The sequence below is a fragment of the Bombina bombina genome, chromosome 3, assembly GCF_027579735.1.
Source record: "Bombina bombina isolate aBomBom1 chromosome 3, aBomBom1.pri, whole genome shotgun sequence".
NCBI classification, from domain to species: domain Eukaryota; kingdom Metazoa; phylum Chordata; class Amphibia; order Anura; family Bombinatoridae; genus Bombina; species Bombina bombina.
The window spans coordinates 115,311,823-115,338,381 of record NC_069501.1 but is presented as its reverse complement, the minus strand read 5'-3'; positions in this window follow the sequence as shown (position 1 = coordinate 115,338,381).

The following is a 26,559-nucleotide window of genomic DNA, read 5'->3' as shown; positions in this document are numbered from 1 at the left end:
ATTTTAGAATTAAAAAGTCACAGTTTTCAGAGCTAAATCCCATGATAAAGGGGGCAAAATAAATATTGAAAATATAGTGCAATGTTGTTTTACTTTGTGAAACTATTTTAATGAAAATCTCAGGAAGTTTACACCTAGATTTAGAGTTTTGCGGCCAAAGGGGTGCATTAGCTACGCATGCTTTTTTTCTGGCTGCACCTTTTAAATACCGCTGGTATTTAGAGTTCACAGAATGGCTGCGTTAGGCTCCAAAAAAGGAGAGTATAGCATATTTACCGCAACTTCAACTCTCGATACCAGTGGTGCTTAAGGACACGGCCAGCTTCAAAAACGTGCTCGTGCACGATTCCCCCATAGAAAACAATGGGGCTGTTTGAGCTGAAAAAAAACCTAACACCTGCAAAAAAGCCGCGTTCAGCTCCTAACGCAGCCCCATTGTTTCCTATGGGGAAACACTTCCTACGTCTGCACCTAACACTCTAACATGTACCCCGAGTCTAAACACCCCTAACCTTACACTTATTAACCCCTATTCTGCCGCCCCCGCTATCGCTGACCCCTGCATATTATTTTTAACCCCTAATCTGCCGCTCCGTACACCCCCGCCACCTACGTTATCCCTATGTACCCCTAATCTGCTGCCCTAACATCGCCAACCCCTATATTATATTTATTAACCCCTAATCTGCCGCCCCCAATGTCGCCTCCACCTAACTACACTTATTAACCCCTAATCTGCCGACCGGACCTGAGCGCTACTATAATAAATGTATTAACCCCTAATCCGCCTCACTCCCGCCTCAATAACCCTATAATAAATAGTATTAACCCCTAATCTTCCCTCCCTAACATTGCCGACACCTAACTTCAAGTATTAACCCCTAATCTGCCGACAGGAGCTCACCGCTACTCTAATAAATTTATTAACCCCTAAAGCTAAGTCTAACTTTAACCCTAACACCCCCCTAAATTAAATATAATTTAAATCTAACGAAATAAATTAACTCTTATTAAATAAATTATTCCTATTTAAAGCTAAATACTTACCTGTAAAATAAACCCTAATATAGCTACAATATAAATTATAATTATATTGTAGCTATTTTAGGATTAATATTTATTTTACAGGCAACTTTGTAATTATTTTAACCAGGTACAATAGCTATTAAATAGTTAAGAACTATTTAATCGTTACCTAGTTAAAATAATTACAAAATTACCTGTAAAATAAATCCTAACCTAAGTTACAATTAAACCTAACACTACACTATCAATAAATTAATTAAATACAATACCTACAATTATCTACAATTAAACCTAACACTACACTATCAATAAATAAATTAAATACAATTCCTACGAATAAATACAATTAAATAAACTAACTAAAGTACAAAAAATAAAAAAGAACTAAGTTACAAAAAATAAAAAAAATATTTACAAACATTAGAAAAATATTACAACAATTTTAAACTAATTACACCTACTCTAAGCCCCCTAATAAAATAACAAAGACCCCCAAAATAAAAAAATGCCCTACCCTATTCTAAATTACAAAAGTTCAAAGCTCTTTTACCTTACCAGCCCTTAAAAGGGCCCTTTGCGGGGCATGCCCCAAAGAATTCAGCTCTTTTGCCTGTAAAAAAAACAAACATACAATACCCCCCCAACATTAAAACCCACCACCCACATACCCCTAATCTAACCCAAACCCCCCTTAAATAAACCTAACACTAAGCCCCTGAAGATCTTCCTACCTTGTCTTCACCTCACCGGGTTCACCGATCGGTCCAGAAGAGGGTCCGAAGTCTTGATCCAAGCCCAAGCGGGGGGCTGAAGAGTGACGTCCATCCTCGGGCTGAAGTCTGGATCCAAGCGACAAATGAAGAAGTCCATCTTCGGGAAGAAATCTTCATCCTATCCGGGCAGAAGAGGACATCCGGACCGGCAAACATCTTCATCCAAGCCGCATCTTCTATGCTGTTCCATCGAATGACGAGCGGCTGATCTTGAAGACCTCCGGTGCGGATCCATCCTCTTCGTTCGACGTCCAACTGAAGAATGAAGGTTCCTTTAAGGGACGTCATCCAAGATGGCGTCCCTCGAATTCCGATTGGCTGATAGGATTCTATCAGCCAATCGGAATTAAGGTAGGAAAATTCTGATTGGCTGATGGAATCAGCCAATCAGATTCAAGTTCAATCCGATTGGCTGATCCAATCAGCCAATCAGATTGAGCTCACATTCTATTGGCTGTTCCGATCAGCCAATAGAATGCGAGCTCAATCTGATTGGCTGATCGGATTAGCCAATCGGATTGAACTTGATTCTGATTGGCTGATACCATCAGCCAATCAGAATTTTCCTACCTTAATTCCGATTGGCTGATAGAATCCTATCAGCCAATCGGAATTCGATGGACGCCATCTTGGATGACGTCATTTAAAGGAACCGTCATTCAGCGAGTAGGCGTCGGTAGAAGAGGATGATCCGCGTCGTCTGGAAGATGATGGCTCCGGAAGAAAGAAGATTGAAGATGATGCTTCATAGAAGACTTCATCCCGATGATGGACTTCTTCAGCGCCCGCTTGGATCAAGACTTCAGCCTGATGATGGATTTCTTCAGCCGCCGCTTGGATCCAGACTTCAGCCCGAGGATGGACGTCACTCTTCAGCCCCCCGCTTGGGCTTGGATCAAGACTTCGGACCCTCTTCTGTACCGATCGGTGAACCCGGTTGAGGTGAAGACAAGGTAGGAAGATCTTCAGGGGCTTAGTGTTAGGTTTATTTAAGGGGGGTTTGGGTTAGATTAGGGGTATGTGGGTGGTGGGTTGTAATATTGGGGGGGGTATTGTATGGTTTTTTTTTACAGGCAAAAGAGCTGAATTCTTTGGGGCATGCCCCGCAAAGGGCCCTTTTCAGGGCTGGTAAGGTAAAAGAGCTTTGAACTTTTGTAATTTAGAATAGGGTAGGGCATTTTTTTATTTTGGGGGTCTTTGTTATTTTATTAGGGGGCTTAGAGTAGGTGTAATTAGTTTAAAATTGTTGTAATATTTTTCTAATGTTTGTAAATATTTTTTTATTTTTTGCAACTTAGTTCTTTTTTATTTTTTGTACTTTAGTTAGTTTATTTCATTGTATTTATTTGTAGGAATTGTATTTAATTAATTTATTGATAGTGTAGTGTTAGATTTAATTGTAGATAATTGTAGGTAGTTTACTTAATTTATTTATTGATAGTGTAGGTTTAATTGTAACTTAGGTTAGGATTTATTTTACAGGTAATTTTGTAATTATTTTAACTATTTTAGCTATTAAATAGTTCTTAACTATTTAATAGCTATTGTACCTGGTTAAAATAATTGCAAAGTTGCCTGTAAAATAAATATTAATCCTAAAATAGCTATAATATAATTATAATTTATATTGTAGCTATATTAGGGTTTATTTTACAGGTAAGTATTTAGCTTTAAATAGGAATAATTTATTTAATAAGAGTTAATTAATTTCGTTAGATTTAAATTATATTTAACTTAGGGGGGTGTTAGTGTTAGACTTAGCTTTAGGGGTTAATCCATTTATTACAGTAGCGGCGAGATTCGGTCGGCAGATTAGGGGTTAATACTTGAAGTTAGGTGTCGGCGATGTTAGGGAGGGCAGATTAGGGGTTAATACTATTTATTATAGGGTTATTGAGGCGGGAGTGAGGCGGATTAGGGGTTAATAACTTTATTATAGTAGCAGTGTGGTCAGCTCGGCAGATTAGGGGTTAATAAGTGTAGGCAGGTGGAGGCGACGTTGAGGGGGGCAGATTAGGGGTTAATAAAAATAATATAGGGGTCGGCGGTGTTAGGGGCAGCAGATTAGGGGTACATAAGGATAACGTAGGTGACGGTCGGCAGATTAGGGGTTAAAAAAAATTAAACGAGTGGCGGCGATGTGGGGGGACCTCGATTTAGGGGTACATAGGTAGTTTATGGGTGTTAGTGTACTTTAGAGCACAGTAGTTAAGAGCTTTATAAACCGGCGTTAGCCCAGAAAGCTCTTAACTACTGATTTTTTTCTGCGGCTGGAGTTTTGTCGTTAGATTTCTAACGCTCACTTCAGACACGACTCTAAATACCGGCGTTAGAAAGATCCCATTGAAAAGATAGGATACGCAAATGACGTAAGGGGATCTGCGGTATGGAAAAGTCGCGGCTGGAAAGTGAGCGTTAGACCCTTTCCTGACTGACTCCAAATACCAGAGGGCGGTAAAAACCAACGTTAGGAGCCTCTAACGCTGGTTTTCACGGCTACCGCCCAACTCTAAATCTAGGCCTAAGTGTTTCATTTTAACATACACAAGTCATTTTGATCTCTTGTCTTGCAAGAGCTAAATACATAGATTAATAAAGTGTTTAGGATTATTAATTTAAGATATAATACAACTGATGAATTAGAGTGGGAAGGGCACACAGTAATGTATATAATATTTCTACATATTGTTGGGTTTTCACATAGATCACTGAATTAGATAAAGGGACATTAAACACAAATTGTTAACTACATGATTATGAACTTTCATATATAAGGATAATTTTGCAATGAAAACTGCAGCTTTGTTTTGTCAATGAGTATATTGTTTTATGTTTATTATTTTAACTGATTTTCCTGTCCCCCAGAACAAAAGAATCCATGTGAACCAATCACAAATTAATATTCAGTTACAGCACAAACTATCAGCCAGATTACGAGTTTTGCGTTATGGCTGGCTCACTAATAACTTGCAAGTTATTTCCACCGCTCACCTTTAATAGCGCTGCTATTACAGGTTTGCAAAAACCCGGCGTTTGTGGGCGAATATGGCTGTGTTGAGCTCCATACTGCACACAAATACAAGCCCTGCTTTGAGCTGCTTTGACGTGCTCGTGCACGATTTCCCCATATAAATCAATGGGGAGAGCCGGCTAAAAAAAAGCCTAAGACCTGCAATCGCGGAGCGTAAAGCTCCATAACGCAGCCCCATTGATGTCTATGGGGAAAAAAAATGTATGTTTAAACCTAACAACCTAACATAAACCCTGAGACTAAACACCCCTTATCTGCCGCCCCTGACATCGCAGACACCTACATTACACTTATTAACCCCTAATCTGCCGCTCCCAATGTCGTCGCCACCTACCTACACTTATTAACCCCTAATCTGCCTGCCCCAATGTCGTCGCCACCTTCCTACACTTATTAACCCCTAAGCTGCCGCCCCCGACATCGCTGACACCTATATTACACTTATTAACCCCTAATATGCTGCCCTCAATGTCGCCGCCACCTACCTACACTTATTAACCCCTAATCTGCAGCCCCTGACATTGCCAACACCTACATTACACTTATTAACCCCTAATCTGACGCCCCCAACGTCGCCGCCACCTACATAAATTGATTAACCTCTAATCTGCCGCCCCAATGTCTCTGCTAACCCCTAAACATCTGGCCTCCCACATCACTAACACTAAATATATTAAACCTTAAACCTAACCCTAACGCTAACGTTAACCCTAACCCTAACACCCCTAACTTTAACATAATTAAAATAATTCTAAATAAATAACCTACTATAACTAAATAATTCCTATTTAAAACGAAATACTTACCTGTACAATAAACCCCAAGATAGCTACAATATAACTAATAGTTACACTGTAGCTATCTTAGGTTTTATTTTTATTTCACAGCTAAGTTTGTATTTATTTTAACTAGGTAGACTTGTTAGTAAATAGTTATTAACTATTTACTAGCTACATAGCTAAATAAATACAAATTTATCTGTAAAATAAAACCTAAATTGCCTCACACTAACACCTAACATTACAATACAATTAAATAAATTAAATTAAAAAAATACATTTATCTAAATTACAAAAAATAATAAACACTAAATTACACAAAATAAAAAAAGAAATGATCAAAAATAAAAACGAATTACTCCTAATCTAATAGCCCTATCAAAATAACCCCCCCCCCCCAAAATAAAAAAAACCCAAGCCTACACTAAACTGCCAATAGTCCTTAAAAGGGCCTTTTGCAGGGCATTGCCCCAAAGAAATCAGCTCTTTTACCTGTAAAAAAATAATACAAACAACCCCCAACAGTTAAACCCACCACCCACACAACCAATCCCCCAAATAAAATCCTATCTAAAAAACCTAAGCTCTCCATTGTCCTGAAAAGGGCATTTGAATGGGCATTGCCCTTAAAAGGGCATTTAGCTTTTTTCAGCCCAAACCCTAAGCAATTTTAAGCAACTTTCTAATTTACTCCTATTATCAATTTTTCTTCATTCTCTTGCTATCTTTATTTGAAAAGCAAGAATGTAAGTTTAGAAGCCGGACCATTTTTTGGTTAACAACCTGGGTTGTTCTTGCTGATAGGTAGGTAAATGCATCCACTATTAAACAAGTGCTGTCCAGGGTTTGAACCAAAAATTGTCTGGCTCCTTAGCTTAGATGCCATCCTTTTCAAATAAAGATAACAAGAGAACGAAGACAAATTGATAATAGGAGTTAATTAGAAAGGTGCTTAAAATTGCATGCTCTATCTGAATCCTGAAAGAAAAAAATTAGGTTTAGTATCCCTTTAAAATGTTTCACATTTGGAGAATAATATTTGTAAACTGATTGGAACAGCCAATAGAATGCAAGCTCAATCCTATTGGCTGATTGGATCAGCCAGTAGGATTGAAGTTCAACCCTATTGGCTGATTGCATCAGCCAATAGGATTTTTTCAACTTTAATTCCGATTGACTGATAGAATTCTATCAGCCAATCAGAATTCAAGGGACGCCATCTTGGATGACATCCCTTAAAGGAACCTTCATTCTTCAGTAGCCGTCAAAAGAATAGGATGCCCCAAATATTTGATCATTTCTTTTTTATTTTGTGTAATTTAGTGGTTTTTTTTTGTAATTTAGTTAATTGTATTTAATCAATGTACGCCTAGATTACGAGTTCTGCGTTAGCCTTAAAAAGCAGCGTTATGGGGTCCTAACGCTGCTTTTTAATGCCCGCTGGTATTACGAGTATGGCAGGTACAGGTGTACCGCTCACTTTTCTTCCGCGACTTTTGGCTACCGCAAATCCCCTTACGTCAATTGCGTATCCTATCTTTTTAATGGGATTTGACTAACGCTGGTATTGCAAGTCTTGGAGAAAGTGAGCGGTACAGCCTCTACCTCCAAGACTCCTACCGCATAAAAAAGTCAGTAGTTAAGAGTTTTATGGGCTAACGCCGGAACATAAAGCTCTTAACTACAGTGCTAAAAAGTACACTAACACCCATAAACTACCTATGAACCCCTAAACCGAGGCCCACCCACATTGCAAACACTATAATAAAATTATTTAACCCCTAATCTGCCGACCGGACATCGCCGCCACCTACATTATCCCTATTAACCCCTAATCTGCTGCCCCTAACATCGCCGACACCTATATTATATTTATTAACCCCTAATCTGCCCCCCAACGTCGCCGCCACCTACCTACACTTATTAACCCCTAATCTGCCGACCAGACATCGCCGCCACTATAATAAATGTATTAACCCCTAAACCGCCGCAATCCTGTCTCGCAAACACTATAATAAATTTTATTAACCCTTAATCTGCCCCCCCCACAATGTTGCCGCCACCTACCTACAATTACAACGTCACCGCTACTATAATAAAGTTATTAACCCCTAAACCTAAGTATAACCCTAACCCTAGCACCCCCCTAAATTAAATATAATTTAAATAAAACAAAATAAAATTACTATAATTAAATAAATTAATCCTATTTAAAACTAAATACTTACCTATAAAATAAAACCTAATATAGCTACAATATAACTAATAGTTACATTGTAGCTATTTAACGATTTATATTTATTTTACAGGCAACTTTGTATTTATTTTAACTAGGTAGTTAATAACTATTGAATAGCTACCTAGTTAAAATAATTACAAAATTACCTGTAAAATAAATCCTAATCTAAGTTACAAATACACCTAACACTACACTATCAATAAATTAATTCAATAAATTAACTACAATTATCTAAACTAAAATACAATTAAATAAACTAAACTATAGTACAAAAAAAACCAAACACTAAATTAAAAAAAATAAAAAATATTACAAGAATTTTAATCTCATTACACCTAATCTAAGCCCCCTAATAAAATAAAAAAGCCCCCCAAAATAATAAAATTCCCTATCCTAAACTAAATTACAAAGTAATCAGCTCTTTTACCAGCCCTTAAAAGGGCTTTTTGCGGGGCACTGCCCCAAACTAATCATCTCTTTTACCTGTAAAAAAAAAAATACAATACCCCCCCAACATTACAACCCACCACCCACACACCCCTACTCTAAAACCCACCTGATCCCCCCTTAAAAAAACCTAACACTACCCCATTGAAGATCACCCTACCTTGAGCCATGTTCACCCAGCCGGGCACCGATGGGCCAGAAGAGGACATCCGGACCGGCAGAAGTCTTTATCCTATCCGGGCAGAAGAGGACATCCGGACCAGCAGACATCTTCATCCAGGCGGCATCTTCTATCTTCATCCTTCCGGAGCGGAGCGGAGCCATCTTCTATCCAGCCGACGCGGAGCCATCCTCTTAAATCGAAGTCCTAACGCAGAATGAAGGTTCCTTTAAATAACATCATCATTGGATGAGCCAATAGAATGTGAGGTCAATTCTATTGGCTCATCCAATCAGCCAATCAGATTTTTCCTACCTTAATTCCGATTGGCTGATAGAATCCTATCAGCCAATCGGAATTTGAGGGACGCCATCTTGGATGACGTCATTTAAAGGAACCTACTTTCTGCGTTAGGACTTCGATTGAAGAGGATGGCTCCGCATCGGCTGTATAGAAGATGGCTCCGCTCCGGAAGGATGAAGATAGAAGATGCCGCCTGGATGAAGATGTCTGCCGGTCCGGATGTCCTCTTCTGCCCGGATAGGATGAAGACTTCTGCCGGTCCGGATGTCCTCTTCTGGCCCATCGGTGCCCGGCTGGGTGAACACGGCTCAAGGTAGGGTGATCTTCAATGGGGTAGTGTTTTTTTTAAGGGGAGATAGGGTGGGTTTTAGAGTAGGTGTGTGTGGGTGGTGTGTTGTAATGTTGGGGGGGGTTGTATTTGTTTTTTTTACAGGTAAAAGAGCTGATTGCTTTGGGGCAATGCCCCGCAAAAAGCCCTTTTAAGGGCTGGTAAAAAAGCTGATTACTTTTGTAATTTAGTATAGGGTAGGGATTTTTATTATTTTGGGGGGCTTTTTTATTTTATTAGGGGGCTTAGATTAGGTGAAATTAGATTAAAATTCTTGTAATATTTTTGTAATTTTGAGTTTGTTTTTTACCTATAGTTTAGTTTATTTAATTGTATTTTAGTTTAGATAATTGTAGGTAATTTATTTAATTAATTTATTGATAGTGTAGTGTTAGGTGTATTTGTAATTTAGGTTAGGATTTATTTTACAGGTAATTTTGTAATTATTTTAACTAGGTAGCTATTTAATAGTTATTAACTATTTAATAGCTATTCTACCTAGTTAAATTAAAAACAAAGTTGACTGTAAAAAAAATATAAATCCTAAAATAGCTACAATGTAACTATTAGTTATATTGTAGCTATCTTATGATTTATTTTATAGGTAAGTATTTAGTTTTAAATAGGAATAATTTATTTAATTATAGTAATTTTATTTTGTTTTATTTAAATTCTATTTAATTTAGGGGGTGTTAGGGTTACGGTTAGACTTAGGTTTAGGGGTTAATAACTTTATTATAGTAGCGGCGACATTCGGGGTGGCACATTAGGGGTTATTAATTGTAGGTAGGTGGCTGCGATGTTAGGGAGGGCAGATTAGGGGTTAATAAAATGTATTATAGTGTTTGAGAGGCGGGAGTGCGTCGTTTTAGGGGTTAATACATTTATTATAGTGGCGGCGATGTCCGGTCGGCAGATTAGGGGTTAATAAGTGTAGGTAGGTGGCGGCGACATTGGGGGCAGAAGATTAGGGGTAAATAAATATAATGTAGGTGTCGGCGATGTTGGGGGCAGCAGATTAGGGGTTCATAGGTATAATGTAGGTGGCGGCGGTGTCCGGAGCGGCAGATTAGGGGTTAATAATATAATGTAGGTGTCAGCGATATCGGGGACGGCAGATTAGGGGTTAATAAGTGTAAGGTTAGGGGTGTTTAGACTCAGGGTTCATGTTAGGGTGTTAGGTGTAGACTTAGAAAGTGTTTCCCCATAGGAATCAATGGGGCTGCGTTAGGAGCTGAATGCTGCTTTTTTGCAGGTGTTAGGTTTTTTTCAGCCAGCTCAGCCCCATTGTTTCCTATGGGGAAATTGTGCACAAGCACATTTTAGCCAGCTTACCGCTACCGTAAGCAACGCTGGTATTTAGGTGAGAAGTGGAGCTAAATTATGCTCAACGCTCACTTTTCTGAGGCTGACGCAACCATTCAGAAAACTCGTAATACCAGCATTGTTTAGAGTAAGCGCTGGAAAAAAAAGGAGCTTTAGCCCAGCAAGTTTTTACCGACAAAACTCGTAATCTAGGCGGTAATTTATTTAATTGTAAAGTTAGGTGTTAATATAAGACAGGTTAGGTTTTATTTTACAGGTAAATTTGTATTTATTTTAACTAGGTAGCTAGTAAATAGTTAATAACTATTTGCTAATTAGTCTACCTAGTTAAAATAAAAACAAACTTGCCTGTGAAATAAAAATAAAACATAAGCTAGATACAATGTAACTATTAGATATATTGTAGCTAGCTTAGGTTTTATTTTAATGGTAAATATTTATTTAGTTTTAAATAGGAATAATTTATGTAGTAATTGTAATTTTTATTTGGAATAATTTAAATTATGTTAAAGTTAGTGTGTGTTAGGGTTAGGGCTAGGCTTAGGGTAAGGTTTAGGGTTTAATAACTTTAGTATAATGGCGGCGATTTTGGGGGCAGCAGATTAGGGGTTAATAACAGTAATGTAGGTTGCGGCTATGTAGGGACAGCAGATTAGGAATTCATAATATTTAACTAGTGTTTGCGATGAGTGAGTACGGCGGTTTAGGGGTTAATATGTTTATTATAGTGACGGCGATGTCGGGAGCGGCAGATTAGGGGTTAATAATTTTATTTTAGTGTTTGCGATGCGGGAGGGCCTCGGTTTAGGGGTTAATAGGTCGTTTATGGGTGTTAGTGTACTTTGTAACACTTTAGTTATGAGTTTTATGGTACAGCTCTGTAACATAAAAGCCATAACTACTGACTTTAAGTTTACGGTACGGATCTTTTAGTTATGGGCTGTATCGCTCACTTTTTGGCCGGACAGGCAAACTCGTAAAATACTGGCTCTATGGAAGTCCCATTTAAAAATGACTTTTTGAAAGCTGCGGTAGTTACGTTGCGTTATGGCCAAAAAAGTGTGCGGTACAGATATACCTGCAAGACTCGTAATACCAGCGGTAGTGAAAAAGAGCCATAATGCTGCTTTTTCACCATAACGCAAAACTCATAATCTAGCCGCATGTTTGCTGCAATTGTTTTTCAATGCGTAAACTCCCACACCATTTTCTGTATTTAGAGCTAGATTACGATTGATGCGCTAACTGTTGCACACAAGCAATACAGGGTTTATCACAGTAGGGCACATATTACAAGTTGAAAGTAAACTTGTTTGCTTGAGCGCAATTTAATTTAACGTACATTGGGATAGTGCAACTTCAGAGCTCTGATTACTGTAACAGGAGTAAAAAAAAGTTGCACAAAACACATAAAAATGACATTTAAAAGTACAGTTAAACTCATAATAACACTGTCTGATAAAAAAAGTTATAAGGGCTCAAAGATAAGAGGTCTCAGGTATTAGACAAAAAAAAATAGACTGCAAAGGGATTTAACACAGAGATACATACATATACATGTCTAAGTATGCAAGTATGCAAAATTCATATTTAATAAAGTGTTTAATTCTGTATGTAAATATTTCACATTCCAATGTTCTTGACATGGAATATAAGTATTTTTAAATAGATAATCATATATATATATACTGCTCAACTTGTAATTTTGCCCTTAAAGGGACAGTCTACACCAGAATTTTTATTGTTTAAAAAGATATATAATCCCTTTATTACCCATTCCCTAGTTTTGCATAACCAACACAGTTATATAAATACATTTTTTACCTCTGTGATTACCTTGTATCTAAGCCTCTGCAAACTGCCCCCTTATTTAAGTTCTTTTGACCGACATCCATTTTAGCCAATCAGAGCTGGCTCACCTGAACTCCACGTGCATGAGCACAGTGTTATCTATATGACACACATGAACTAACACCCTCTAGAGGTGAAAAAGTGTCAAAATGCCCTGAGTGAAGAGGCGGTTTTCAAGGGCTTATAAATTAGCATATGAAACTCCTAGGTTTAGCTTTTAACTAAGAATACCAAGCAAAGCAAAATTGGTGATAAAAGTAAATTGGAAAATTGTTTAAAATTACATTCGCTGGGGCCAATTTATTAAAGTGTGGACTGACATGATATGATGTAGCGTATCATGTCCGCTGTGCATCGATAAATGCTGACAGCATACGCTGTCAGCATTTATCATTGCACAAGCAGTTCTTGTGAACTGCTTGTGCAATGCCGCCCCATGCAGATTTGCGGCCGCTAGCAGGGGGTGTCAATCAGCCCGGTCATATAGAATCGGGAAGAATGATGTCCGCAGCCTCAGAGCAGGCGGACAAGTTATGGTGCAGTCTTTAGACCGCTGCTTCATAACTGTTGTTTCCGGCGAGCCTGAAGGAGCTTGATAATTCGGCCCCTCTATCTGAATCATGAATTTTTATTTTGGACTAGACTATCTCTATCTATCTATTGGGTTCTTGTAAAGTGCAGAGTTATCCGTAAGGGTCTTAAGGCAGTAAGGGATGATGGTAAGGTGTGAAACGCTAATGGGTGCAGTTCAGTCGAAGAGCCAGGTCTTGAGGTCCTTTCTGAATTTCATTAGATCGGCAGCCTGTCTGAGGTGTATCGGGAGGGTGTTCCAAGTTTTGGCTGCCAGGTGCGAAAAGGATCTGCCTCCAGCTGTGGATTTTCTTATACGGGGGGTGACCACGAGAGCTTGGTCGGCCAATCGTAGTTGTCTGGTGGGGGTGTAGAAGGTGACACAGTGGTTTAGGTATTCAAGGCCGATGTTGTGGAGGGCCTTGAACATGTAGGTGAGGAGCTTGAAAGTGATTCTTTTGCTGATGGGGAGCCAGTGCAAATCTTGCAGGTGTTTTGTGGTGGGGAATTGGCGAGGAATGTTGAGTATGAGTCTGGCCGAGGAGTTCTGGCTGTGCTTGAGTCTCTTTTGGAGCTTGGTGGTGCATTCTGCATAGAGTGAGTTGCCATAGTCCAGTCTGCTGCTGACGAGTGAGTGGTGACTGTCTTCCTGGTCTCGGGTGGGATCCATTTGAAGATCTTTCGCAGCAGGTGGAGTATGTGGAAGCAGGTAGAGGAGACGGAGTAGATTTGTCGGTTCATGGAGAGTGATGAGTCCAGGATGAAGCCTAGATTTCGTGCATAGTCAGTGCTGGTAGGGGGTGTCCAAGAGTTGAGGGCCACCAAGAGTTGTCCCAGGCAGATGGGTTGGTTCCAAGGAGGAGGACTTCGGATTTGTCTGCTTTCAGTTTGAGGCAGTTGTTTTTCATCCAGGCGGTGACTACTGTTAGCCCTTCGCGGATGTTTCTCTTGGCAGTGGTGGGGTCATTGGTGAGTGATATGATTAGTTGGGTGTCATTGGCATAGGAGATGATGTTGAGGTTGTGACGTAGGGCGGTGGCGGCGAGCGGTGCCATGTAGATGTTGAAGAGGGTGGGGCTCAACGAGGAGCACTGGGGTACACCGCAGTTGATTTCTGTAGGCTTGGAGGTGAAGGGCGGGAGTATGACTTTCTGGGTTCTGCCGGTGAGGAAGGAGGTGATCCATTCCAGGGCTTTGTTGTGGATGCCGGTATCATGAAGTCTGATGCAGAGGGTGTTGTGGGAGACAGTGTTGAATGCTGCTGAGAGGTCTAGTAGGATAAGGGCGGCGGTATCTCCTCGGTCGAGAAGGGTGCGGATGTCGTCTGTGGCAGCGAAGAGGGCGGTCTCGGTGCTGTGGTTGCTCCTGAACTCAGATTGGGAGGGGTCTAGAGTGTGGTTGGCCTCAATGAGTTCAATGAGTTGTGCGTTAATGGACTTCTCAATGACTTTGGCCGGAAACGGGAGCAGAGATATGGGTCGGTAGTTATTTGGATCCTTGGGTCTGCTGAGGGTTTTTTTTCAGCAGGGGTTTTAACTCAGCGTGCTTCCATTCTTCTGGGAAGATGCCGGTCTCAATAGAGCAGTTGGAGGTGTGGCGGAATTCGGGAGCAATGGTGTCGCCCGCTTTGTTGAATATGTGGTGCGGACATGGGTCTGAAGGTGCTCCAGAGTGGATTGATCTCATGATATTGAGGGTGTCCTCTGCGGTGAGGGGGTTCCAGTGGTTGCAAGGGGGGTGTGTGTGGGATGGGGGTTGGTGGCGGGGTGGTTCTGGGGCGTGAAGCTGCTGTAAATGTCGACAATTTTGCGGTGGAAGTAATTAGCGAGTTTATTGCACAGGTCCTGGGAGGGCAGGATGTCCTTGCTGTTGCTTTTGGGTTTAGAGAATTCCTTGATGACAGTGAACAGCTCGTTGCTGTTGTGGGTGCTGGTGTTGATTCTGTCTTGGATGGCTGAAGTTTTGGTGGTTTTGATGAGGTGGTGGTGGGTGTTGATGGATTTTCTGTAGGCTGCTTTGTCTGTGGTGGTCTTGCTGGACCTCCAGGTTCTCTCCAATCGTCTGCAGTGGTGTTTGGAGGTCCGGGGTGAACCAGCTGGCTTTCTTGGTGGGTTGGTGGTTGGAAGTTGTCTTGAGGGGGACTAGGGTGTTTGCGCAGTTTGTGATCCAGAGGTGAAGGTTGCGTGCGGAGGAGTTGGCGTCGCTGGAGGTCATTGGGGGGACTTGTTCAGGGTGGAGTGCAGTTGGTATTCCATGACGTTGCTCCAGTTTCTGCAGGGGGGGTGTTGTTGGAAGTGTGCGATGGGTATGTTGAAGGAGAATTGTATACAGTGGTGATCGGTCCATGAGAGTTCCGTGATGTGGTTAGCTCAGATGTGGCTGCCTGTGGAGAATATAGGGTCTAGCGTGTGTCCGGCTATATGGGTTGGGGAGACTATGAGTTACTTGAGTCCTTCAGTTTCAAGGTTTTCCAGGATGTTGGTGGTGTTGTGGTCATTGAAGTTGTTGAGGTGGAATGTCCAGGAGGATGTAGTCCTTAGAGGTGAGGGTGTGGGGTCTGATGAGGTCGGTGATGGAGTTGAAGAAGGTGGGGAGGGGTCCAGGAGGTCTGTAGATGAGGGTGCCACAAAGGGTGGTATTGGGATTGACCTGGATCTTGAAGTGTAGGCGTTCCAGGCTTGGAGAGTGGTGGTTGGAGCTGGTGGTGATGTGGATTTTTTGTAGATGATGGCGATGCCTCCCCCAGTTGGTTAATGCAGTCCTTGTGGGTGATCTTGTATCCATCGGGGATGGCGATGGCGATGTCAGGCGTGGAGGCGGGGGTCAGCCAGGTTTTGGTCTGGAGAGAAGTCTGGAGAGGGACAGTCTGGGGAGACTGTCCCTTTAATGTAGCAATACTGAGTTTTCACTGCAGTATACAAGTTTTTCTCAATGTCATTTTGGTTGCAAAGTGTTAGGAATTGTTAGCCTTACCGACGCCATTTTGTTCTTAGTTGCCATTTTGTCTTAAGGCATCAATCTTGTCTAAGCAACTCTTATTATAGCAGTTATTATGTAGTGGGAAAAGCTATAGATGTTATGTATTTCTGTAGAGCTAGGTTGTCCTTGCAAATGTTCCTGGCGATATGCCTGGAAGTTGTTATCTCTATAAGATGTCCACATGGCCTTGCTTTGGGCCTAGATGTACCTTTTTTATTATGGTTATAAGAAACACTGTTTTTCACAACTCTGCTTTACCTAATTATAATAATGAGCATATATTTTTCCTGACAAACACTGTGTAAAATGACGCGGTCATGAAGTGTCATCATGTTAACCCTGTATGCTGTAATTGTCACCTATAAGAAGTGCTTTTCATCTTTCAATAAAGGAGAATAGTTTTTAGCCTCATTGCTGCGTGGTCTGAGTTCTGTTCTCTGGGATATCCTAACCAAATAATATATTCATTTCCAGCTGATACGGTGTGTTCCAGGCCAAGCCCTGACTGACACTCCCCCCCTGAAAACAACACCTAATAGTTCTGGTGTCAGCTTGTGGGATTCACACTGGGTAAGTAGATGAGTATTTTTTACTCTACTTTTCCCTCTTTGAATCTGAACCTAAATTTAGTTTTATAATAGGTGTTGGTTATATATGATAAAGGGTTAAGGGGTTCCTGCAGGAAAAGTGCAGGTTTTTGTTGCGGAGGCTATAGGCCTGCCGGCAGTTGTATTAACCCCTCTACACAGGTTTACAGTCCTGTGCTAGTTTAGACAGGTGTTCAGTCCTGTCTGGTGAAGTGCGCAAGAGATGCAAGGTAGCATGCATTTGACGGGAGGTTTAAGTCCCCCGTGCAAGTTGGCATCGCTGTGTTATGGTGAGTTTGAGTCTCATCTGTGTTGACGTTGTCCCTATACATTCCTATAGTAGAGTTTTGTTACCTATCTCTGGATTTGAATTTGTATTTGGTGCTTTTTGCTTGCATGCTTGCTTTTATTGCTATATAATTGTGCTGTGCTGTGCTGTGCTTAGAAAATATTAAGTGACTGTGCATTTTATCATTGCTGCTGTTATTTTGCTGCTATTATTGTGTTGTTAAAAAATGGGGTCTGCTCATAGCAAAATATTGATAATAATGCATAGAGAAATGGAGAATATTATTTTTAATGTCTACAAAGGGGTTAACAGTTTCATTTCAAGGCAGGGAGCTGTGCATGCTGAAGTTTTCTCCTGCATTCAGAAAAGTTATGAGTAGAGAAAGGGGGGGCCAGTGCTGTGTAATGAGTATTGGTCTGTAGGTTCTCACTGTGTCTTGTATGACGTGTAAAAGATTTGCTCTAAACCAAAAGAGAATGTATTCAATTTGTTTGTCTCAATCTGTTGGGAAAATGGCCATTCCTTGCAAATTCGGGCACTTTAAAATACATTTTAAATTTGGTGGAAAGTTAATCTTATTGTATTCTTAAATGTTTTCCTGAAAAGAAAGAGACTGTTAATGTGTTTTCTGTCTCACTAAGGCCTAGATTTGGAGTTTGGCGTTAGCCGTGAAAACCAGCGTTAGAGGCTCCTAACGCTGGTTTTAGGCTACCTCCGGTATTTGGAGTCACTCAAAATAGGGTCTAACGCTCACTTTTCAGCCGCGACTTTTCCATACCGCAGATCCTCTTACGTAAGTCGTGTCTGAAGTGAGCGTTAGACATCTAACGACAAAACTCCAGCCGCAGGAAAAAAGTCAGTAGTTAAGAGCTTTCTGGGCTAACGCCGGTTCATAAAGCTCTTAACTACTGTACTCTAAAGTACACTAACACCCATAAACTACCTATGTACCCCTATGTACCCCTAAAACAAGGCCCCCCCACATCGCCGCCACTCGATTAATTTTTTTTAACCCCTAATCTGCCGACCGCCACCTACGTTATCCTTATGTACCCCTAATCTGCTGCCCCTAACACCGCCGACCCCTATATTATATTTATTAACCCCTGATCTGCCCCCCACAACGTCGCCGCCAGCTACCTACACTTATTAACCCCTAATCTGCCGACCACAAAGCGCCGCCACCTACGTTATCCTTATGTACCCCTAATCTGCTGCCCCTAACACCGCCGACCCCTATATTATATTTATTAACCCCTAATCTGCCCCCCCACAATGTCGCCGCCAGCTACCTACACTTATTAACCCCTAATCTGCCGACCGCAAAGCGCCGCCACCTACGTTATCCTTATGTACCCCTAATCTGCTGCCCATAACACCGCCGACCCCTATATTATATTTATTAACCCCTAATCTACCCCCCACAACGTCGCCTCTACCTGCCTACACTTATTAACCCCTAATCTGCCGAGCGGACCTGAGCGCTACTATAATAAAGTTATTAACCCCTAATCCGCCTCACTAACCCTATAATAAATAGTATTAACCCCTAATCTGCCCTCCCTAACATCGCCGACACCTAACTTCAATTATTAACCCCTAATCTGCTGACTGGAGCTCACCGCTATTCTAATAAATGTATTAACCCCTAAAGCTAAGTCTAACCCTAACACTAACACCCCCCTAAGTTAAATATAATTTACATCTAACGAAATTAATTATCTCTTATTAAATAAATTATTCCTATTTAAAGCTAAATACTTACCTGTAAAATAAATCCTAATATAGCTACAATATAAATTATAATTATATTATAGCTATTTTAGGATTAATATTTATTTTACAGGTAACTTTGTAATTATTTTAACCATGTACAATAGCTATTAAATAGTTAAGAACTATTTAATAGTTACCTAGTTAAAATAATTACAAAATTACCTGTAAAATAAATCCTAACCTAAGTTACAATTAAACCTAACACTATACTATCATTAAATTAATTAAATAAAATACCTACAATTACCTACAATTAAACCTAACACTACACTATCAATAAATAAATTAAATACAATTCCGACAAATAACTACAATGAAATAAACTAACTAAAGTACAAAAAATAAAAAAGAACTAAGTTACAAAAAATAAAAAAATATTTACAAACATAAGAAAAATATTACAACAATTTTAAACTAATTACACCTACTCTAAGCCCCCTAATAAAATAACAAAGACCCCCAAAATAAAAAAATGCCCTACCCTATTCTAAATTACTAAAGTTCAAAGCTCTTTTACCTTACCAGCCCTGAACAGGGCCCTTTGCGGGGCATGCCCCAAGAAGTTCAGCTCTTTTGCCTGTAAAAAAAAACATACAATACCCCCCCCAACATTACAACCCACCACCCACATACCCCTAATCTAACCCAAACCCCCCTTAAATAAACCTAACACTAAGCCCCTGAAGATCATCCTACCTTGTCTTCACCTCACCAGGTATCACCGATCCGTCCTGGCTCCAAAATCTTCATCCAACCCAAGCGGGGGCTGGCCATCCATCATTCGGTGGCTGAAGAGGTCCAGAAGAGGCTCCAAAGTCTTCATCGTATCCGGGAAGAAGAGGCGATCCGGACCGGCAAGCATCTTGATCCAAGCAGCATCTTCTATCTTCATCCGATGACGACCGGCTCCATCCTGAAGACCTCCACCGCGGACCCATTTTCTTCCGGCGACGTCCAACTGAAGAATGACGGTTCCTTTAAGGGACGTCATCCAAGATGGCGTCCCTCGAATTCCGATTGGCTGATAGAATTCTATCAGCCAATCGGAATTAAGGTAGGAATATTCTGATTGGCTGATGGAATCAGCCAATCAGAATCAAGTTCAATCCGATTGGCTGATCCAATCAGCCAATCAGATTGAGCTCGCATTCTATTGGCTGATCGGAACAGCCAATAGAATGCGAGCTCAATCTGATTGGCTGATTGGATCAGCCAATCGGATTGAACTTGATTCTTATTGGCTGATTCCATCAGCCAATCAGAATATTCCTACCTTAATTCCGATTGGCTGATAGAATCCTATCAGCCAATCGGAATTCGAGGGACGCCATCTTGGATGACGTCCCTTAAAGGAACCGTCATTCTTCAGTTGGACGTCGCCGGAAGAAGATGGGTCCGCGGTGGAGGTCTTCAGGATGGAGCCGGTCGTCATCGGATGAAGATAGAAGATGCCGCTTGGATCAAGATGTTTGCCGGTCCGGATCGCCTCTTCTTCCCGGATAGGATGAAGACTTTGGAGCCTCTTTTGGACCTCTTCAGCCACCGGATGATGGATCGCCAGCCCCCGCTTGGGTTGGATGAAGATTTTGGAGCCAGGACGGATCGGTGATACCTGGTGAGGTGAAGACAAGGTAGGATGATCTTCAGGGGCTTAGTGTTAGGTTTATTTAAGGGGGGTTTGGGTTAGATTAGGGGTATGTGGGTGGTGGGTTGTAATGTTGGGGGGGGTATTGTATGTTTTTTTTTACAGGCAAAAGAGCTGAACTTCTTGGGGCATGCCCCGCAAAGGGCCCTGTTCAGGGCTGGTAAGGTAAAAGAGCTTTGAACTTTAGTCATTTAGAATAGGGTAGGGCATTTTTTATTTTGGGGGGCTTTGTTATTTTATTAGGGGGCTTAGAGTAGGTGTAATTAGTTTAAAATTGTTGTAATATTTTTCTTATGTTTGTAAATATTTTTTTTATTTTTTGTAACTTAGTTCTTTTTTATTTTTTGTACTTTAGTTAGTTTATTTCATTGTAGTTATTTGTCGGAATTGTATTTAATTTATTTATTGATAGTGTAGTGTTAGGTTTAATTGTAGGTAATTGTAGGTATTTTATTTAATTAATTTAATGATAGTATAGTGTTAGGTTTAATTGTAACTTAGGTTAGGATTTATTTTACAGGTAATTTTGTAATTATTTTAACTAGGTAACTATTAAATAGTTCTTAACTATTTAATAGCTATTGTACATGGTTAAAATAATTACAAAGTTGCCTGTAAAAATAATTATTAATCCTAACTTAGCTATAATATAATTATAATTTATATTGTAGCTATATTAGGATTTATTTTACAGGTAAGTATTTAGCTTTAAATAGGAATAATTTATTTAATAAGAGATAATTAATTTTGTTAGATGTAAATTATATTTAACTTAGGGGGGTGTTAGTGTTATGGTTAGACTTAGCTTTAGGGGTTAATACATTTATTAGAATAGCGGTGAGCTCCAGTCGGCAGATTAGGGGTTAATAATTGAAGTTAGGTGTTGGCGATGTTAGGGAGGGCAGATTAGGGGTTAATACTATTTATTATAGGGTTAGTGAGGCGGATTAGGGGTTAATAGCTTTATTATAATAGCGGTGCGGTCCGGTCTGCAGATTAGGGGTTAATAAGTGTAGGCAGGTGGAGGCGACGTTGTGGGGGGCAGATTAGGGGTTAATAAATATAATATAGGGGTCGGCGGTGTTAGGGGCAGCAGATTAGGGGTACATAGGGATAATGTAAGTAGCGGCGGTTTACGGAGCGGCAGATTAGGGGTTAATAATAATATGCAGGGGTCAGCGATAGCGGGGGCGGCAGATTAGGGGTTAATAACTGTAAGGTTAGGGGTGTTTAGACTCGGGGTACATGTTAGGGTGTTAGGTGCAGACGTAGGAAGTGTTTCCGCATAGCAAACAATGGTGCTGCGTTAGGAGCTGAACGCGGCTTTTTTGCAGGTGTTAGGTTTTTTTTCAGCTCAAACAGCCCCATTGTTTTCTATGGGGGAATCGTGCACGAGCACGTTTTTGAGGCTGGCCGCTTGCGTAAGCAACTCTGGTATCGAGAGTTGAAGCTGCGTTAAATATGCTCTACGCTCCTTTTTTGGAGCCTAACGCAGCCTTTATGTCGACTCTCAATACCAGAGTTATTTTTATGGTGCGGCCAGAAAAAAGCCGGCGTTAGCTTTTCGGGTCGTTACCGACAAAACTCTAAATCTAGCCGTAAGAGTTTGATGTATGTTGAAATTGCTTTAGAATAAATGTTGGGAGTGAATTTATGGTATGCACGTTTATATGAGCCTGTGTGTGTATCGCTGTGAAAATGACCTTGGTGCATTTTTCTTTCAGAATGGTAATTATTCAGGCTAGCTTCTTAGCTAAGAAATGAGACGTTGTAATGAGGTATTTTGAAGTTTTATTGTTGTAACTTTATTTTAAAGTCATATGTATGTTATGTGTGTTATTTATAGCAGTTTTTGTTGTATGCAAATAAAGACTGTCTACCTGTTGCGGCATATAAATATATTGTTTTTGCAAGTGAACTAATTAAGGGATTTTTGAATGCGCGGATGATTGTGTGACTTTCGGTCACGTTCTGGTAAATGAAAAAAGATTAACAGGTTGATTCAAGTATGTTGTGGGAGTAATGTAAGATTCATGCAAGGAGTTAAAACAGGAGAATAGAAAGGACTATATGTAATCTAAAAATATTTGGGTCTGTTTCTGTTGCAAGTAAATTAATTCAGTAGAAGTTTTAATATAAATGGGTATTATTTATGCTGTGATGGCTCTCATTTAAATATGCAGGTCATGATACAGTAAAGAAGTAGAATTTTTATGGTAAATAATACAAGTTTCCTAATCATAGCTAGGGTATACATATGTAATATACATGTTATAAATGGTTAGTCCTTAAAGGGATAGTACACTGTAAAATTGTTTTTATATTAATGTATTTTCAATGGCTTGTTATACAAGCTGCGCAGTATAAAATGTAGGAGAAATTGCATTTGCGAGTTTATTTGTATATCTGAAGTAGCTGGTTTTGGGCTTTCAAAACACAGTTTATTGCAATGGGTTGAATTTCAGATAAAAAGCATATCTCATTGTGTTCCTTATCTTATATTTGTCTGTAAAATCGGAGCTCAGGGCTTAGACAGAGCAATGGAAAATGGTAATTTTATTACTTAAAGGACCAGTTCACTCATGTGAAAGAGGTCATGAGCAGCAATAACACTGTATTAACAAGTAAAGGAGATAAAACATAAATGTAGTAGTTTGCAAAATATATTTTTTGAGACCTTTCCTTATATATATTATATAAAATCTGTCGTTTAGATAGCAGACATTTACGCAGTGTAACTCAATTCTCTCTGTAAGGCAAACTGAACTGATGCAATCTTTGTGTTGCGATCTGTGAGACTAAAGGAAAAAAAAAAAGAAGAGAAAATATTTAAAGTGATACAGGCAAACTGATATAAAATCTGAGATTTTAAAGAAATATTTACAGAGAAATAAAATGTGGTTTATTGTAAGCCAAACACTAGTATATTTAGCTATATCAGCAGTTTCAATTCAAGATATTTTTTAATTTGGGTAAAATGTCCCTTTAACTATCCTGCACCCCACTGTGAGTGTGTTTTTTTATTATGCTGGCTGTGTTTGCTTAGGCTATTCAATGGACGTCAGTATAAATTTTTATTATAAGTGAGGACAGTGGATCATTGGGAACAATTTAAAGGGGAAATTTTTGGATAAACTGTCCTTTTAATCTATTAGTGTAAATTGTTATTATTATTCTTTTTAGAAAGCTCATTTTGTTGTATACCATTGTTATATTTAGCTAGAGAACTGCAAAATGGTGAATATGAAATTATATAAAAAAGAAGGTAAATCAAATAATTGTGTATTTATTAAAATCTTGGTTATGTAAAAGTATAGACTGGATTCTAGAGCTTTTCACAAATTAGTTGTGCCACACATGATTTATTTAACAGTGGATTTGCGCAGGGGCTATATAGAATAGTGGCTGTACCATTATTATCTGATCTTTCCCAAAATATGGTACTTAGATGTTTGTGTGTTCCTTTGTAAATTTATGGTTAGGGATTTTTTTTCTAAATATGCAACTGGAGTTTATTGATCTTCTGAACTGATTGCATTATTAGTGTGATCTCATAGTATTGTGCATGGTAGAATTTGCAGAACCAGGGTATAGATGGTTGTTATAGGATTTTAATTATTTGTAGTGTTTTGCGAGTGCTGTGTTTCAGTGAATGTGTATGTATATGTATTGAATTTCAGGTTATTTTTGGTTGTTAAAAGTTTGTGTTGGCTGTTAATGTTTTGTTTTGTGGAATGGACAGTGTTTTGTGGAATGGACACATGGGGTGTTTCACGCAAACAAAGGGGGAAGTATTGATGAGTATTGCTGAGTATCTTTATGTGATTTGGGTGATTATTTTAAGTAAGTAAATTTAAGTAAGTAAATTAACCTAAAATGTTTTTATTTTTCTATTTTGTTCTTAACACAATATTTGTATTTGCAGGATGAGATCATGAAGCTGTATCCAGAGATTAAAGACACTAACTGAATTATTTTTGAGTTTTTCATATTTAGGTAAAATCTGTACAGATAAAATTCCATAGTGCACTCTCCAAAAGATTGAAGATTGAATGCAAGTAAACCTTTTAAATAAAGAAATCCCTGGTGCCTAGGTGAAGAAAAGAGAAAAATGAAGATAAAAGACCTTTTGTCAAGTCTGTTTTAACCACCATACTGCAGTAAAAGTTGCTGAACTATCTTTGGATCCATTCTTTGCTTTGCATGCTGGTACCAGCCCCAGAACTGGACTCTGAATAATCTATGACTGTTTCCTATGATGTGTGTCTTCAGAACATAAAGACTATCCTTCTCTGGACTGTGCCTTGCTTGTTGGAATTGAGGACCTGTTACACTGTTATAGCCTTACCGACGCCATTTTATTCTTAGTTGCCATTTTGAATTAAGGCATCCATCTTGTCTAAGCAACTCTTATTATAGCAGTTATTATGTAGTGGGAAAAGATATAGATGTTATGTATTTCTGTAGAGCTAGGCTGGCTTTGCAAATGTTCCTGGCGAAACGCCTGGAAGTTGTTATCTCTATAAGATGCCCACATGGCCTTGCTTTGGGCCTAGATGTACCTTTTTATTATGGTTATAAGAAACACTATTTTTCACAACTCTGCTTTACCTAATTATAATAATGAGCTTATATTTTTCCTGACAAACACTGTATAAAATGACGCGGTCATGGAGTGTCATCATGTTAACCCTGTATGCTGTAACTGTCGCCTATAAGAAGTGCTTTTCATCTTTCAATAAAGGAGAATAGTTTTTAGACTCATTACTGCGTGGTCTGAGTTCTGTTCTCTGGGATATCCTAACCAAATAATATATTGATTTCCAGCTGATACGGTGTGTTCCAGGCCAAGCCCTGACTGACACTCCCCCCCCCTGAAAACAACACCTAACACAAAGCTTGCATTGTTTTACAGTATCTTATCTGCTATGGCTAATTAGGGGCATATATCTAGCATAGGAAGTATGCAGTTTGCACATACAGTTTTTAAAAATCTGAAAACCCATACGGCTAGATTTAGAGTTTTGTCGGTAAAGACCCACGTAGCTAAAGCCGCTTTTTTCCCAATGCACCCGAAGACAATGCTGGTATTTAGAGTTGTCTGAGGGGCTGCGTTAGGCTCCAAAAAGGGTGCGTTGAGCCTAATGTACCGCCACTTCAACCCTCAATACCAGCGTTGCTTACTGTAGCGGTAAGCAGCTAAAACGTGCTTGTGCACGATATCCCCATAGGAAACAATGGGGCAGTTTGGGCTGAAAAAAAACCTAACACCTGCAAAAAAGCAGCGTTCAGCTCCCATTGCAGCCCCATTGTTTCCTATTGGGAAACACTTTCTAAGTCTGCACCTAACACCCTAACATGAACCCCGAGTCTAAACACCCCTAACCTTACACTTATTAACCCCTAATCTGCCGCCCCCGCTATCGCTGACACCTGCATTATATTATTAACCCCTAATCTGCCGCTCCGGACACCGCTGCAACCTACATTATACCTATGTACCCCTAATCTGCTGCCCCTAACATCGCCGACCCCTATATTATATTTATTAACCCCCAATCTGCCCCCCCAACGTCGCCGCTACCTTACCTACACTTATTAACCCCAAATCTGTCGACCGGACCTCGCCGCCACTCTAATAAATGTATTAACCCCTAAATCGCCGCACTCCCGCCTCACAAACCCTATAATAAATAGTATTAACCCCTAATCTGCCCTCCCTAACATCTCCACCACCTAACTTCAAGTATTAACCCCTAATCTGCTGACCTAACCTCGCCGCTACTATAATAAATGTATTAACCCCTAAAGCTAAGTCTAACCCTAACACCCCCCTAAGTTAAATATAATTTTATTCTAACAAAATAAATTAACTCTTATTAACTAAAGTATTCCTATTTAAAACTAAATACTTACCTGTAAAATAAACCCCAATATAGCTACAATATAACGAATAATTATATTGTAGCTATTTTAGGATTTATATTTATTTTACAGGCAACGTTGTATTTATTTTAACTAGGTACAATATCTATTAAATAGTTATTTACTATTTAATAGCTACCTAGTTAAAATAATTACAAAATTACCTTTAAAATAAATCCTAACCTAAGTTACAATTAAACCTAACACTAAACTATCAATAAATTAATTAAATAAATTAACTACAATTACATACAATTAAATAAACTAAACTAAATTACATAAAAAACCAAACACTAAATTACAAAAAATAAAAAAAGATTACAATAATTTTAAGCTAATTACACCTACTCTACCCCCCTAATAAAATAACAAAGCCCCCCAAAATAAAAAAAATTCCCTACCCTAATCTAAATTAAAAAAGTTAACAGCTCTATTACCTTAGCAGTCCTTAAAATGGCTTTTTGCGGGGCATGCCCCAAAGAAATCAGCTCTTTTGTCTGTAAAAAAGAAACACAATACCACCCC